Source organism: Dendroctonus ponderosae, unplaced genomic scaffold, assembly GCF_020466585.1.
Source record: "Dendroctonus ponderosae isolate FM_Combo_2020 unplaced genomic scaffold, Dpon_F_20191213v2 Dpon_F_20191213_379, whole genome shotgun sequence".
In the NCBI taxonomy this organism is placed as follows: domain Eukaryota; kingdom Metazoa; phylum Arthropoda; class Insecta; order Coleoptera; family Curculionidae; genus Dendroctonus; species Dendroctonus ponderosae.
The window spans coordinates 3450-18023 of NW_026018589.1; the positions used below are offsets into that span (position 1 = coordinate 3450).

At 36.8% G+C, this 14574-nt stretch overlaps 1 long non-coding RNA gene across 1 annotated transcript; it reads right to left on the minus strand.

Moving 5' to 3' along the window:
* Positions 1-2457: 2457 nt before the first annotated feature.
* Positions 2458-4911, minus strand: LOC109543323. The gene is made up of 3 exons (XR_002172484.2): positions 4732-4911; positions 2691-2820; positions 2458-2633 (listed from the first exon to the last, which is right to left on the minus strand). It is a non-coding gene; the product is annotated as an uncharacterized LOC109543323 (long non-coding RNA).
* Between the last annotated feature and the right edge of the window lie 9663 nt (positions 4912-14574).

Here is a 14574-nt window from a genome sequence, read left to right on the forward strand (position 1 = left end):
TAACAAAAAAATCACCAGACCCGGATTTGTATGTACAACTAACATATAATAGCAATTAAAATATAAAATACTTAAACATACACTGGGCAGAAACGGGCCAGAATCCTCCACTAAATGGGCAAAAACCTCTAAAACTCCTGATTGTTTTCAACGGTTTTTATAATAAATTAATTGCGTTATTAATGGTCTGATCGACATCGACATTAAACACATTCAATGAGGAAATATTGGTTTTCAAATTAGCTGCTCTGCCAGAGCGCTGATATGAAAATATCCAGCTGTAAATTGAGTTCCAAGATGTGGACAGCTTGTTTGCTTTACATTAGCGGTTTAAGCAAATTTGGCATATAAAAAGTTGTGGCACTGAACGTTTCGATACTTTGCAAGGGGGGCATCTTCAAGGGCTACTCCCCTAAACGTTGCCGCTTTGATTAATCAAACTGCAATTGTTTTAACAAAAAGTCAATGTTGTTAATTAATCTTCCATTAAACGTATTAAAATATCGCGTTTATACCATACTGTTTTTACTTAATTGCTTCGCTATTAACAGGCTATTACAACAGTAAGTACTTATTTACTTAATTAGCAGTTTAGCGGCTACAAGCCATTTTTTTTCAAGCGTAAATGAACAGAGAAACGAGCAAAAAAAATGGTCAAATCTGACGAGTTTCTTCAACTAAAAGATCATTGTGTTGATTCGCATTTTTTTCACTCTTTCAGTACACTTCGGCTCTTTATAGGCAACTCGAAGTGCTTGAAAAAGAGCGTATAAATAGACCGACAACAAATAGCTTTCTGCCGTCTAAAAATAAGACAAACACGCAGACAAAATATCATCACAGCACTCCGTTCTGTTGTACTTAATTAATAAAAACCTCCTATTTTTTATAAATATTTTATTTTTGAAATACTTATGGAGTTTTGTCTGCGTACTGTCTTACGTAGGTCGGTAAGTTCAGGGATTTTTCAAGCAAATATCAAAAGTCAACCTCAATGACCTTTCGGAATTATATTCTTTATACTTACTGTCTTATTTATTTAATAACAAAGCATTTAATTTTAAAAAGAGGAAAAATAATTTTAATTGTTGACAGTTGTTAACTGTAAATGTCGGAACAATTAATCTTAAGAAATCTCGCTCAATGCCTTTAGAATTAATAACAAACTGACTTATGCAAAAATCTATATTTTGAAGTTTTGTCTTCGCCTGAAAAAATCTCTGATAATTTTTGAATATCGTTTAGTTCACATGGCAATTAGACCAGAAAATACTACGATTTTCAATCAATTGTGTAAAAAATTGTGTAATTAGAAAACATACAATTGACGCTAAAATCGAATAAATAAAATGCGACAAATGCAACGTAGTGGTTCAATTGTGATTAATACCGTTTTTCTGTAATATTTCGTCAAATTTTGGGTCCTATGAAGCCTCACTTGTAAACCTATTCAATCTATTGTAAATATTAAGACGCAATTGAAGAATGACAATTTTTTCTGCCCTGCTCTAATATAAAAAATGTTCTCCTAATTCTGAAAAATATTAACTTTAATAATAACGAGTTTCTTAAAATTTACAATATAGAAACGGAAACAATAAAATAAACAGACGGCAGACAAGAAGCTGCATGACGGGGCGTAAATAAAACGCACGCTTAGCTTTAAAAGTCCAAACAAATCTTCCTCTGCAATTTTTAGTCAAGTGTTTTTCTGAATTGTTTGCTCCGTTTATCAGTTTTTTAGGCGATCTTCCTCTGTCATCCTTATTTAGTTCAGCGCTTTGCTAAATTTTGTGGATTATTTAGCAATTTCAGAGCATCAATGCTGTTGCTTCTCTCAATTTCTTCAGGGCGACAATTAGTTTGTCCGTCCTGTGCCATCTTTAGTTAAGTTTCGAAGCAAAGAATTGCTCTGCTTAGCGATTCTTTGGAACTTCAGTCTTTTTTCTTCTGGATTCGGACTGCTTTCCAGTTGTTTTTTTGTGTATGTTTGCGGTTGTTTTGAGCAATTTGTTTTCAACTTGAGTGCAATTTTTCTTTTAAAAAATCTCCACTACAAACCCAGGGAAAGATGGGTTGCAATTTGTAGGTTTTCATTAGGAAATAACCTCCAGATGTTAAAGCCAAGCAGTAATTTAAAGTTGTTTGACATGAAAAACAACTAGTGCGATAAAAATTTTATCGATTCCATTGGCAAACGGTAATTTAAAACAAATTTATTGAGGATAAATAAATAAGCTCGGGATATTGGTCGAACATCTATCTATCTAACGAATGCTCGTCCAATTGAGTTTCCCAGCTATGTTTTCGCTGAAATAATAATATTATCTATGAGGCATTTTATTATTGGGTTAGTGGAACAATGGCGCATGAAAGGTAAACCGCTTGGGATTCAATTAAGGTTACCAATTTTAGAAATTGTCACGCTAACCCGTTGTTTTTCCCCGCTGGTTATTTACTGGTTAATTAGAGTTAAAGCGAGCGGTACCTACCAGCGAATAACAGTAATTTGGCACACTTATTCCTTCCTTGTAGAGCCGCCTTCATCAGAGGGGTGAATCCTAAATTGTTTCGGGCGTCAATTTCCACACCTCGACATCGGCTTGCCAGGCAGTTTAAACATTCCACTTGCCCTTCAAAATGCAAAAAATTCTAATCAGTTTTTCCCCCCAAAAAATGCTTTTGCTTACCAGCTTGGGCAGCGAAATGCAACGGGGTGTTGCCCTCATTGTCCGGCTTATTTGGATCCAAACCGGGCACTTGAAGCATCAGTTCTAGCAAGTCAATCGTTCCATTTGAGGCCACGTAGCTTAATATTGTCTGGAAAGAGCAGCAAATTAATATTTGTGTAACTGTACTTTGCTCAATAATAATAATAATTGGTGAAGGTAAAAAATGCAGTAGAGGATCAGCCTGTTCAGGATGCTCAGGGAGGCTCTGAAGACGATTTTCTTGGTTTGCTGCTAGAAACATAATTTTCCCAGAAAAGCGACTGATATTGTCTGACATTATTAATAAAACTTCCTAATTAATCAGGTGATTCAATGTGGCTGAAAATAATCGTATCAATATGCCTTTATTGGTTTAGCGTATTTGGAGAGCTTAAATAGAAAAGTTTCATCATTTAATCGAGTTTTGACGTCAGTGCAAGCCTCTTTTCATTATCTTCCAATAATACAAAACGCGCCAGACGAACACATTGAACCGCGTTTTGTTCACGCAAATTATGAATAGTTAACCAACCAGGCTGAAATATTGATAAAGAAAAAGGATTGTTAACATTGAATGGGGAAAAAATCATTTGCCGGCCTCTTTTTGAACCGCGACAGGATGGAAAGTAATAAAATAGCAGATGAAAGGGTTTCGTTACACAGAGGCCTGAAACCCAATTTTGTCAGGATTCTTTTCCGATTTTAACGGCTGGCACAAGAGTAACAGGATTGAATATCCGTGGTAAAGTACATGGAGGACTAGAGGTAGAGAGGTTTTTTTGGGGCCCAAACTAAATATATTAGAAGCTTCCTTTGGTTCTACATGGCTTAGTTAGGAATAATTTTCGGTTCATTTCTATGTGTTTCAATGCTTTCTCAATAAGTTGCGTCGCCTTTTTCGTTTTCCCGTTCCATATCCTGATTTCATTCCTCCCTAAAGTCCAGTGATTCTTCCGACACCATTAATGTTTTTTGTGTCTCTTACGGCAAGAGGAATAAAATCAACAGAATGAGATGTCAATCAATCAACAAATGATTGAGGAAGCATTGAAAAAAAATATTTCAATGCTTCCTCAAGCATTTGCGTCGTTTACCGTTCTTTATCCTTTGTTGATTTCATTCCTCCCTAAAGTCCAGTGATTCCTCCGACATCATTGATGTTTTTTGTGCCTGTTACTCCATGTTGTGCTGATATCGTGGCCAGTTTTTGACGAAATTTATTTCAATTTTTTGAATTGAATTGTTGTCTTTGTTTCTATTTTTGTTGCTTTGAAGAATTCAACTGGCATTTGAAACCCGGAAATTATGCACGATAAGACGGTTGTTTAGCATGTCAAACAGGCCGCAGAAAAAAAGCGTGCCATCAAACAAACAATTCTGTTTCTTTCACATTTAAACTGTTTTTCCCATCGTTAATCGATAGGGGCCATGTACCGAGAGACAATATTATTTAGGTCAGCAGTGGAATAATTGATTCAAGCGACCGGCATAGATTAATCCGACCTATTAACTGGCCAGTCCAGACGGGCGAATGGAAATGTTGGACATTTATCGGGAAAAACTCCTATTTTTGGGCATGTTTTTTTAAACAGCCGCTCTTTTCTAGGTGAAATAAATCAAACCAGTAGGGGCCATCAAATATTAACTGCTGCATCCGGAGGGCCGGAGCCTTGCCATGCAGATTTGTTTGCTTTTAAAATCGTCAGTCACCTGGATTCGGGAATTAGCGCAGCTCAGCTCAGCTGCTCAAGGGTCAGCTGCGTCGAATTGTACTGGAATCGAGGCGGATTTTTACGAAACTTGTCCTAGCATGTACAAGCTATTTAGTTCTGGAATATTCAAGGCTTTTTGCATAATTCATTGGTTAGTTTTCCATTACATTCTTGTTTTCCTTCAGACTCAGATTGTACATATCTGGGCGTCCGTCTTAGTTGACATGATGCCTTGGTCATTTTTGCAAGATTTATTTCAATGCTTCCTCAACGTTTTACGTCGTTTTATTTGTTTTTCCGTTACTTACTTTTTCATTGATTTCACTCTCTTCATGTTCTGATATCTTGGTCAATTTTTTGCCAAATTTGCTTCAATGCCTCCTCAACAACCTAAAGTCCAGTGTTTCTTCTGTTGTTCATTGACGCTTCTTGTGTCTGTTCCTCCATATTCTTCCTCTATTCTCTTAGCGTCTTTTTCCTTGTTTTTCCGGGCTTTTTCGCTTTTGGGCAAATTTCAATTAGTCTTTAAACAATATTAAAGTAAACATTTTAATTTAAGACTTAAAACAGTTAAATGTCGTTAAAAGTCGAATTTATTACTTAGATTTTTGTGAATATCTTTGTTCTTAATAAGATTTATAATTGTTCCGACGTTTTCTTACTCAACAGATAGCAATTAGAAATGTGAAAATGGTTCTAAAGAGATTTCTACTTTAGGCGCCTGAACGACGATTATGGACGTAACTTTGCGAGTTTAGTTATGAAGAATAAATTGGTCTTTTTTTATTAAAATATCCCTCTAATTATTGACTCAGCGTTAAAATATGTTATGAAATTAAAACGCAAACAAAACATTAAAAAACTCCCACAAAAAACTGATTCAGGAATTTGCCACAATGTACTTGATTAGCACCAATAAGTAATTTGTTTGTGAAAAAATATCTAATGGGGCAAACGTTCTTCAATTATTAATTGATAAAGATGCAATATAAAAACCAAAATTTTTGGAAACATCGAGATAATTTAAAACCTGATCAAAACGGTTTTAATTTTTAACTTTTTGCTTTGCAGAAGAATTAATTTATTTGTAATAAACCAGAGAAAGAGTGCTCGAGAGTTGAAGGTGCACCTTCTAAAGCTGATAACTTCGCGAAATAAACTCAATAATTCCCATGTTTCAGCTTAAAAAAATGTTTTATACAATCTCTATTCACTTAGCGATAATACATAAAATATGAGTAAACAATCGAGTGAAGATTCCCGCTCGGAATATCGCTTTGATAAAATCTAAACGAATGGCAAAGTTCACGCTTCCAAAGATAAAGTCGTTACCCCTAGGAAAGGTTGGCATACATTATCGGGAATTATCGATCTGGAAGACATGCTTCAACTCTAATGAAGTGCCATTGAGTGTATCTCCACCGCGTTCCATATCCGAAGAGTTTGGTCTAATTTCCCCCTGCATAGCTAATGGAAAATGGCAAATTTTCAGCCAATCGTATCGTTTATCTTCCCGAATATGCACTGCATAAAGCATAAATACGTTACATCATTCATTTGTTCCAGCTGGAATAACGCGTCAGAACTGGAAACTCCATCATGTCTGGATCAGCTTCGCAGCTAACGCGAAGATAAAGCTGAGAATTTATGAGGCAAAGCGGTAATTAATTTACTTCCAGGTAAGTCGATTTAGTGTCAATTCGGAACGTGCAACGTTCATTTTATATTCAATTCGACCTTTCGAGAAACACATTCGGTTAACAATTTACGGTGTTTTGTCACATTACTCGCCATCTTAAGTCGGGGCTTTCTAGCTGAAGAATGATTGCGCCGCAGGACTTCGTCTCCTAAATGCGATTAATTGAATCCTTAATTGCAATTAATTTACCTTTAGTCAAGTGGAAACCGGGTTCCACCTGACGTTTCGATCACAGTTGCCACAAACGTCCACAAAAGCGTTGGCGGTGATATTTGTGGCACTTTAATAGTAATGTTTGACAATAACTACAAAGTAAGAATGTGAAACAAACCTTTAATCGACACATACAACAAAAACACAGTGAGTTTGATGAACAGCAGGAAGCCACATTTTACGAAACATTTAATAAAATATAAGAAAGGCTAAAGGAAACAACACATTACTTGTAGAAGATTCTGGAGCGTGGCGGCATCCAGAACAGACCATGACAGCAACTCTAAAATCGTGAAAAACGTACAAATCAGCAACATAAACAAAATAATTTTCTAGTTTCAAAATGTACATAGGTCTGATGATGGTCGAAAATAGTTGAAGAAACCGAGGAGGTTTTCGGGTTTTTTGGCTGTCGTGAAAAATTTCTCCATAAGGGAAGCACGAGTGGATCGCATCTTCAGCGGTGGCTTGCTCGAATTATTATTCAAGACGGTTTAAAAGCGCCACAAAATTTCCAGATTTGGTGGTTGAAAAAATCGAAAAACCGCCCAACCAGGATGAGAAAATCGAAACAAATAAACAGCCTAAATAATATGAATATAAAATCAATGGAACAATGGCACTTTTACACCACCAAAGGAATAAAACTGAAACTACAAAAGGGATTATTTTTAAGCGGCCATAAATTTGGCCGAAAAACGCCGATCAATAGCACACTAAAACAATAATTGCCCCATTATTTCCATAAGGTTTACCACTGGTTCTTAATTAGAGACTATTTTGTAAGGGTTTCATCATTTTTCGTTGCCCTAATTCTTCGCAGACTCGCAAATTAATGCTAATTAACTGCAAAAAAATGGTTTTTCTGCCGTTGCTTGCGACTGCACCAATTTTTTCAACTTCTACTACAGCTATTGTGAGCTGGGGATTAGTTGTAAATTTTCACTCCATGAGATAAATTTGTTAGCGAACAAATGGCTTTCCTTCGGATTTATTGGAAATTCGACCTTTCACCTTTGCAACTCGATTTATGCGTACGTCTAGCAGCTGAAGGGGATCAGGTTCCGCACAACAAACTTACGGAGTTTAAAGCCAGAGCATAAAAACCAATAACTGGGGTGTTTGCAGTAAATTAACCTTTAGCTGGATATGGTGGAATAAGTGGAATTCGAGAAGGTTCTTCTGTTCCACAGTTTCTATGGCTTGTCTTAGAGTTTTGCTCTCGCTTATTCCTACTTCTTGCCGTATATTGTGGCGTTTGTTGACTGTTGGCAGGTTTGTAAGTTTAGGGCGAATATTGTTAAATTAAAGCGTTAAATAAAAAAATTCCCTAAGGACCAGGGCCGGAGTTAAAAAAATTGAGGAAAACCCCTCATGTCTTTGGCAAACAGTTACAAAAACGGCGGCGGTTGCTTCACATCTACCTAAGTCACCGACATATGGGGGAATGGAGGATCTTTAATCTGGAAATTGCCCTGTCAAGTCGTAATAAAATTTAATAAAGCTGCTAAAGGAAATAAAGGGGATTTTTTCGGATTTTGATTTAACAACGTTCACTCTGCTTCAAATAAACAATTCGCCAATTAAATAAGCAAACAAATAAAAATTGCAAATTTCGAATTCCACAAGTGTTTACGTCGTTGAATCATCAATGAGCCAAGGAAAATTCAGGGCTGCCAATGAAAATAACACTCGGATGATTTGCGTCTTGTTCGTTTTCGTGTTTGGTTTTGAAACGGCTGAACTTGTTTGTTTTTTTATGATGACTGCGATTTCGATTCGATTTTAAGGTGTTTTATGTGTTTTCGTTTGCACCAGTTTGCGGATTTATTGACGATTTTTTGCATAGCACGTTTCCAGAATTTTGCTCACAAAATGAACAGTCAAGTTTGCCGTACAGATGAGCCTTTTAGCAACAACTTTTCTTAGGGGTGTTTGTTGGCGATGTTGGCGTTTTTCTACCATTTTTTGCTCTTGGAAGTTACAATTTTGGCGGTTTTAAGCTATTATTGCTGCGCTTGTGGAAAGCGTGGGTTGCAAAGTGGAATAACAGAACAAGAAGAAATAACAGAGCGTTTTTAAGAATCCCTAGAAGAGGCAACTGCAATTAGAAAACCTAAAGCCAATCAAAAATGATATTGAAGCCAAATATATGCAGCAAGCAAATTGAAGAATCGTGTCAAGGCACCAGGTTTTTGTACAATAACTGGAGAAATGATGAAGAATTTAAAATAAACGGGAAACAAAGGTATATGCATAATAAAAGATGCGAACGGGAAAAGAAAAGAAAAACACTGCACAGTTTTGTGAAAACAGCCACTACTTCCCAATAAAAGTGTTGAAACACAGCGGAAAACCGCAAAATTAACAAAATAAACCGCAGTGTCGAAAGTCGAACGTAAAAAATTGAGATTGCAAAAATAATTTTTATAATATACCAAAGTGCGAGTAAACATTCATTTAATTTGCTTGAAAGCATTATGTGTGTCATTATCAGATGAGTTATGTATTATGCGAAAGCAAATATTATCATAATTTATTCAGAGTAATCTGAGGCGTATAAATGTTGCATTTGCCAGTCAATTTTATAAAATATTCAACGATTAAGCCGCATCGACGTCTGATGGATCGAGCAGCTGAGTGAAAAGCACATTTTGTCAATATCTTTGTACAATCTCAAAGGGCGTTAGCATGATTTCAAATCAGAAAAGTCCTGGAAAAACGACAAACAAAAAATACATTTAAGATTCGTCATGCTTGGCGACATTTCCATTCAATTGAAATGCCGGAAGCATAAATATCTGATGTACATTAGTGAAGGCAATATGGAACAGCTGAATGCTTGCAAAATAACGACGCAGACATTTTATTTCGTCCAAGAAACGCGTAATCTTGCATATAAAAGTCGAAATTAACCCAGATTCGATCGCCTAAAGCGAAATTTTTCTAAGAGAAGCAGAATACATTTTGTGAAAGAAATCATAAATGAAGCTATTGTAACGATAACAAAAGGAGAGGAGATTATCCGGAACAATGCTGGATAGGGATTCATTTCGTTGCAAATTGGGGCAGCAGCTGTTGGCACTAATCTAGTTGTTGGTGAGTAATTTTCAATTGCAAAATTTACTCGAATTTCCGATTTGGGAACAAATGAAGCTCAACACTCTATCATTGAAGTGAACATGGAAATTCATCCGGGTTGATTTCTGGTGAGAACAACTCCTAAACTGGTGAAACCGAAGTCGTCGACTGCAAAAGTTTTATAACATTTTAGTAGGTAAACAGTAGCGAAGAAAAACGGAGAAGCTGAACGTTAAAAAGAGAATTTTCTACTTCCATTGCGACGAGGCACCATTTTCCATTACTTAAGCGGGTCCACCCTGTTTAGATGTCCCAGATATATCCGGCTTTCCATTATTAATTCAAGTCCTTGACATTTTACATCTAGAGCAATGCACTGTAAGATTTTAAAATAGGTTTGTCGTCCCGCTCGGCCGGACTATGTGGATGCTTTTGCCTAGACGTGATTTAATCAAACAGATTAAAGCATCAAGAGATTAATCGCAAAGAAAAGGAACCAGAAGGATTTCAACGTATCAACTGGAATGGAAATGGGGCAGAAAAGACACGAAAAGGGCGCAAAAGGAGGAAGGATAAGATTTGGAAAGTTGCAACATTAAACAGGAAGGATTAACTGGGAAGAAAGAGAACTAAATGAGTTGGCAGGCGAGCAAAAATTACAGTGAAGAAGCAGAAGGAAAATACTCAAAGGAAGTGATTGTGCAAAATTTGGGAAAATGGGAAAGGAGGAAGAAAACAGGAAAGGAAAAGGAACTACCCTAAAAGCAGCTGAAAGACGCAGCAAGCGTAGCAAAGTTAATAGGAAACAAGAATTAGGCGAACAACTGGAAGAAGCTATAAATGTTAGTAAAACGGTTACAATTTTGTTTGGTCAATAGTCGACGTTATCTGGAATTTGAAGAAGAGAGTGAAGGCAACTAGAAGCCCTAAAAAAAGGAACGACCAGTAACAAAAATGAAGATTTTTTTTCAATATCGCAACAAAGCTATTGAAAGATTAAACGAGGAATTGCGCGAACAAGAAAATTAATAAATTAAAAAATAAAAACTCATTGAAATCGCAGCAATTCTGGACTTTGCCGACTTGGAACATGTCAGTCTTAAAATGCACGTGTTCAAAAAACTGCACCATCTGCTCAAAAAAATGTAACTTATAATTAAGAGCGACTAGCAAAAAAACATCCGAACTTTAAACACCACGGATTACTCATTTTTGCCAACTTGGCAAAGTTTGGAATTAAAATAAGCGTTTTCGTGCATTTGCTTAAAAAAATCCTAACTTCCAATCTAGGGCGAGATGCAACGTGAAACTTTCACAATTTATGCCAAACATTTGAGCTTCAAACTTCTAGAAACTTCGTTAAAACTGCAACGATTCCTGATTTTTGAGGACTGCGTAAATATTGGACCTAAAATGAACGTTTTCATACACTGAATCATCTGCTCAATAAATTCCTAACTTCCAATCCAGCACATCTGGCAACCTGAACTTTTTAGAGCCTGTAGAAAACATCTGAGCCTTAAACCGCTAAAAAATTCCTTGCAATCGGATGCATTGCAAATTTTTGCCGAGTTGTTAAAGTTGAAGTTAAAATCAGTGTTCTCAAACAACTGCACCATCTGCTCAAGTAGGGAGTTAGAGAAGCAAATGAGGAGGAAATGGCAGGCTTGGAAAGCCGTAGAAATTGGGCGAAAGAGTTTTAAATATACCAACCGAGCTGCATAAGAAATGTGAAAACAAGAAAGAGGTAGAGGGTAGGGGAAGACAAGAAGATATTGAAAATGAAGATTTGGAAAAAGATGGAAAAGTGAATTTTTGTGGAAAAACTGAAAGATGCTATAAATGCCACTTAAACAATAAGTGAAATAACTCTATAGATAGAGAAGGCTTGAGATCGAAACGCATCCTTGAGATTTATAGATGTGCAACAAGCCTTTGACAATGTTCCAAACAAATTGATTTGGAAAAGTTTGCACAAGAAAAATGGTCAGAATGTGTATTCATACAAATAATAAATGAAATAAAATTGGCGAATTCTTGACAGCAATTTTTTGGCTCTTACACAATAAATATTTATAATGCTGTCCATAAAACGTCTGCATATTGGTTAAGCAATCGAACGGTCTCCCTGTTTTTCCATATTAATTAATGTTTAACCTCGCGCGTTTGATGGTTGAATTCGCTATTGTGCATTCGGTAAACCACGTTCCGAATGAACTAAATAACGACAGAAATTTAAATCGCTATCGGAAATTCCTTTTTGCGTGGAAACAGCATTAATTGGAAGCGGATTTCGAATTTTGATCACCGTCGAACGTTCACTGCAACCCATCAGCTTAACAATTACGAATTGAATTAAAGTAGATTCAACTGCGATTGTTAATTGAGGAAAAAGTGGTCCTTCGCATCGGATGTTCATCAACCAGATGGTCGGGATTTTTTCTCGATAAATCAGCAAGGTTAAGGAAATCTGGATAATAAAATCAGTCCTGAAATACCCAAGTCATCCTAAACAAACGAAAAGCCGCCGATCGATAAATTAATGTTCAGTGGCTTTGAAATTAGAAATAAATGTCGAAACTCTCCAAACAATTTGAACTGTTAAATGATTGAGGTGATGTGATTTATCCCGAGCAACAGGAAAAAAAATGTTTTAAGATTTATTTTAGACACCTAAATGACGCATGTTCTGGTTGAGAGCAAGCGTATTACCGGCTTTAAATAGAACATTCAACGTAATATCAATCAAAATCTCGTCATATTAATAAGCAATTTAGCCTGCCTGCTATCTTTTTCCGCAGTAATCACGGGATTTCTCAGGTAAGCAACCGGGCTTGTTTAGGCGAGAGCAAACGCGAAAAAATGCCAGAAGTTTCGGAATCCTGCTGATGCAATATGTACAAAAATGTTTAGTTATTTAAAATGCTGCGATAACTTCCAGCAGGAGAGTCCTGGGGGTTTCAAAAGGCAAAAATTTGCTGATTTTCCGACTGACCATAGAAATTTGCCTTCAGAAAAGTTTCCTTCAACATGAGTAGTGGGCATCTTCAGGCTCAGTGCTTTGCTAAACTAATTGATGCCGCATTTATTAACTCCCGCGACTGTTGATGCGCCCATTTAGTCAGTGCACGCGCCGATTTGGGAGAATAATGCAAATTTTGAGTTCCGAACATTCGAATTCGAAACGACGATTTATTTAGAATTCACAGACATTAGAGGACAGTCAAATAATTTTAAAATGTGCACCTTTAAACACATTCATAGAAAATGTTCTAAAATGCAACCCTTTATAGTCCACGGCTCAGAAAAAAAACTCACAGCAAACAGAATATAAACCTGCAAGAGTCCAATTTTCTTGAGTGAAGTTGAGTTAACCAAACCTTCAGCTTTACCTACTTTAAGTTCATAAACATGAACGAAACTCAGACTAAACAAACCTAAAATTCGAGTTAACATGCAAAATAATCGGCGCTGATTGCAAAGAAACCACGCAACGATCCTCTGTAGTCCAACATTTGATGTAATTAGAATGGTGACCCAGAAGTCTGAAAACATATTTGCACGTAACCGATATAAATTTCACGGTTTTATCAACTTTTTTTCACGTGCAGACGGTGCACTTGCTTGAACAGCCCTAATAAAGCCCATTTAGGTCGAGGTAAAACCAGTTATTCTCTAATCTAAGGGATTTACCAGCGGCTGATAGATCATAATGTTCTAGATATTGAGATATACCGGTAAAAGCGAGAAAAACCGACAATAAAACGAACGGTGTGCATACCACAAATGCACTTTATTGCATTCGATTAGTGGACATGCGGGGTTTTAATTCACTTTTCTGGAACATTAGAACGTTTTATTGCCGCTAATCCGTATATAGGCTGATGGTAATTATGCGATTTCGACCATTTGCCGACTGGTTTTGCTTATATGGGATCAATCTGTACAGTTTTGTTTTCAGCTGCTGGATAAATGCTTGGGTGACTATAAAACGCGCATTTGATACGCCAAATTGGGAATGCTCCACTTTAGACACTTTACTTGTTTCAATTCATTTAGTGTACTTTAACACATTACGTGCACTGACTAAATGTGCGCGGGATCCAGGCTTAAACATCGCACGTCTCCATGCCGACGCGGGGACCAAAGAGCGCGGGCGGTAAAGGTTTAACCAATCAGATCCAGTAAACAGTTGTTCGCTGAACGATGCGATTAGGCGAAGCCGCACTGACTTAATCTAATTAATTAAATAAAAGTAGTGAATTCGGTTGAAAATTCGTCTATTTTCGGTAAAATAAATGCAAATTTATCGAATTACCAGGTGGAATTACGCGTGATCAAATACGCAAATCAAATAATTCGTCGTTTACATGGCAGGAACCGGAATAAAGAGCGTTCCACAGGGAGGCAAACACTCCAAATTGCTAGATGGAGATAAACGGTTTATTTATTCGAGCCGGGCGCGATAAAGTTGTCATGGGAAATTGCTTTGACATTTACACTTCCTGTTCTGGCCTTACAGTGGCAACTAAATCTTCTTTTGCATAATGATTTTCCATTACGACTCCAGCTTGGTCAATAGAAGAAGAAAAAACCGTTCCGCCAACGTTGCACATTTTCGTGAAATGCAAATTTTTTGATAAGAAAAAACTGGTGAATTCTTGATCCTTGGGCTTGAGCGCTTTGTTCTCTAGAGGTTTATTTGGATTTGCAGAACTGACTGCGCTCCGGCTCGTTTTTTCTCCTCTAAGCCGTTCTGGATTAATTTGATGAGCTTTCACTTTAAAAGCCCAAAACTCTACGGCAAAAGCGACTGTTATTACAGCGTTAGAATGAAAGTTTCCCCACTTAGCTGACACTCTGCACTATTGACTTTTCGGTGTTGGTTATCAAGGAACTTTAAAATATTTAAGTTGGTCTTTGAGCGATCCTTTGTTTGGCTTCTGGAATTGCTTCTTTAACATATAATCGGCCCCATCTCGGGTAGGCAGCAATGAAAATGTATTTTCCAAGCTGCTTATTGTTGTTTTAACAACTTCCAAACGTTGAGTCAATGTTGATTCGTTCAGGAGCTGAGACTTCTGTCTTTTGTCTTTGGCTTTGTCTGGATAGTGAGCAAATTGCGTGCAAAGTATCGTGAAGAAAATCAGGAAGCAGA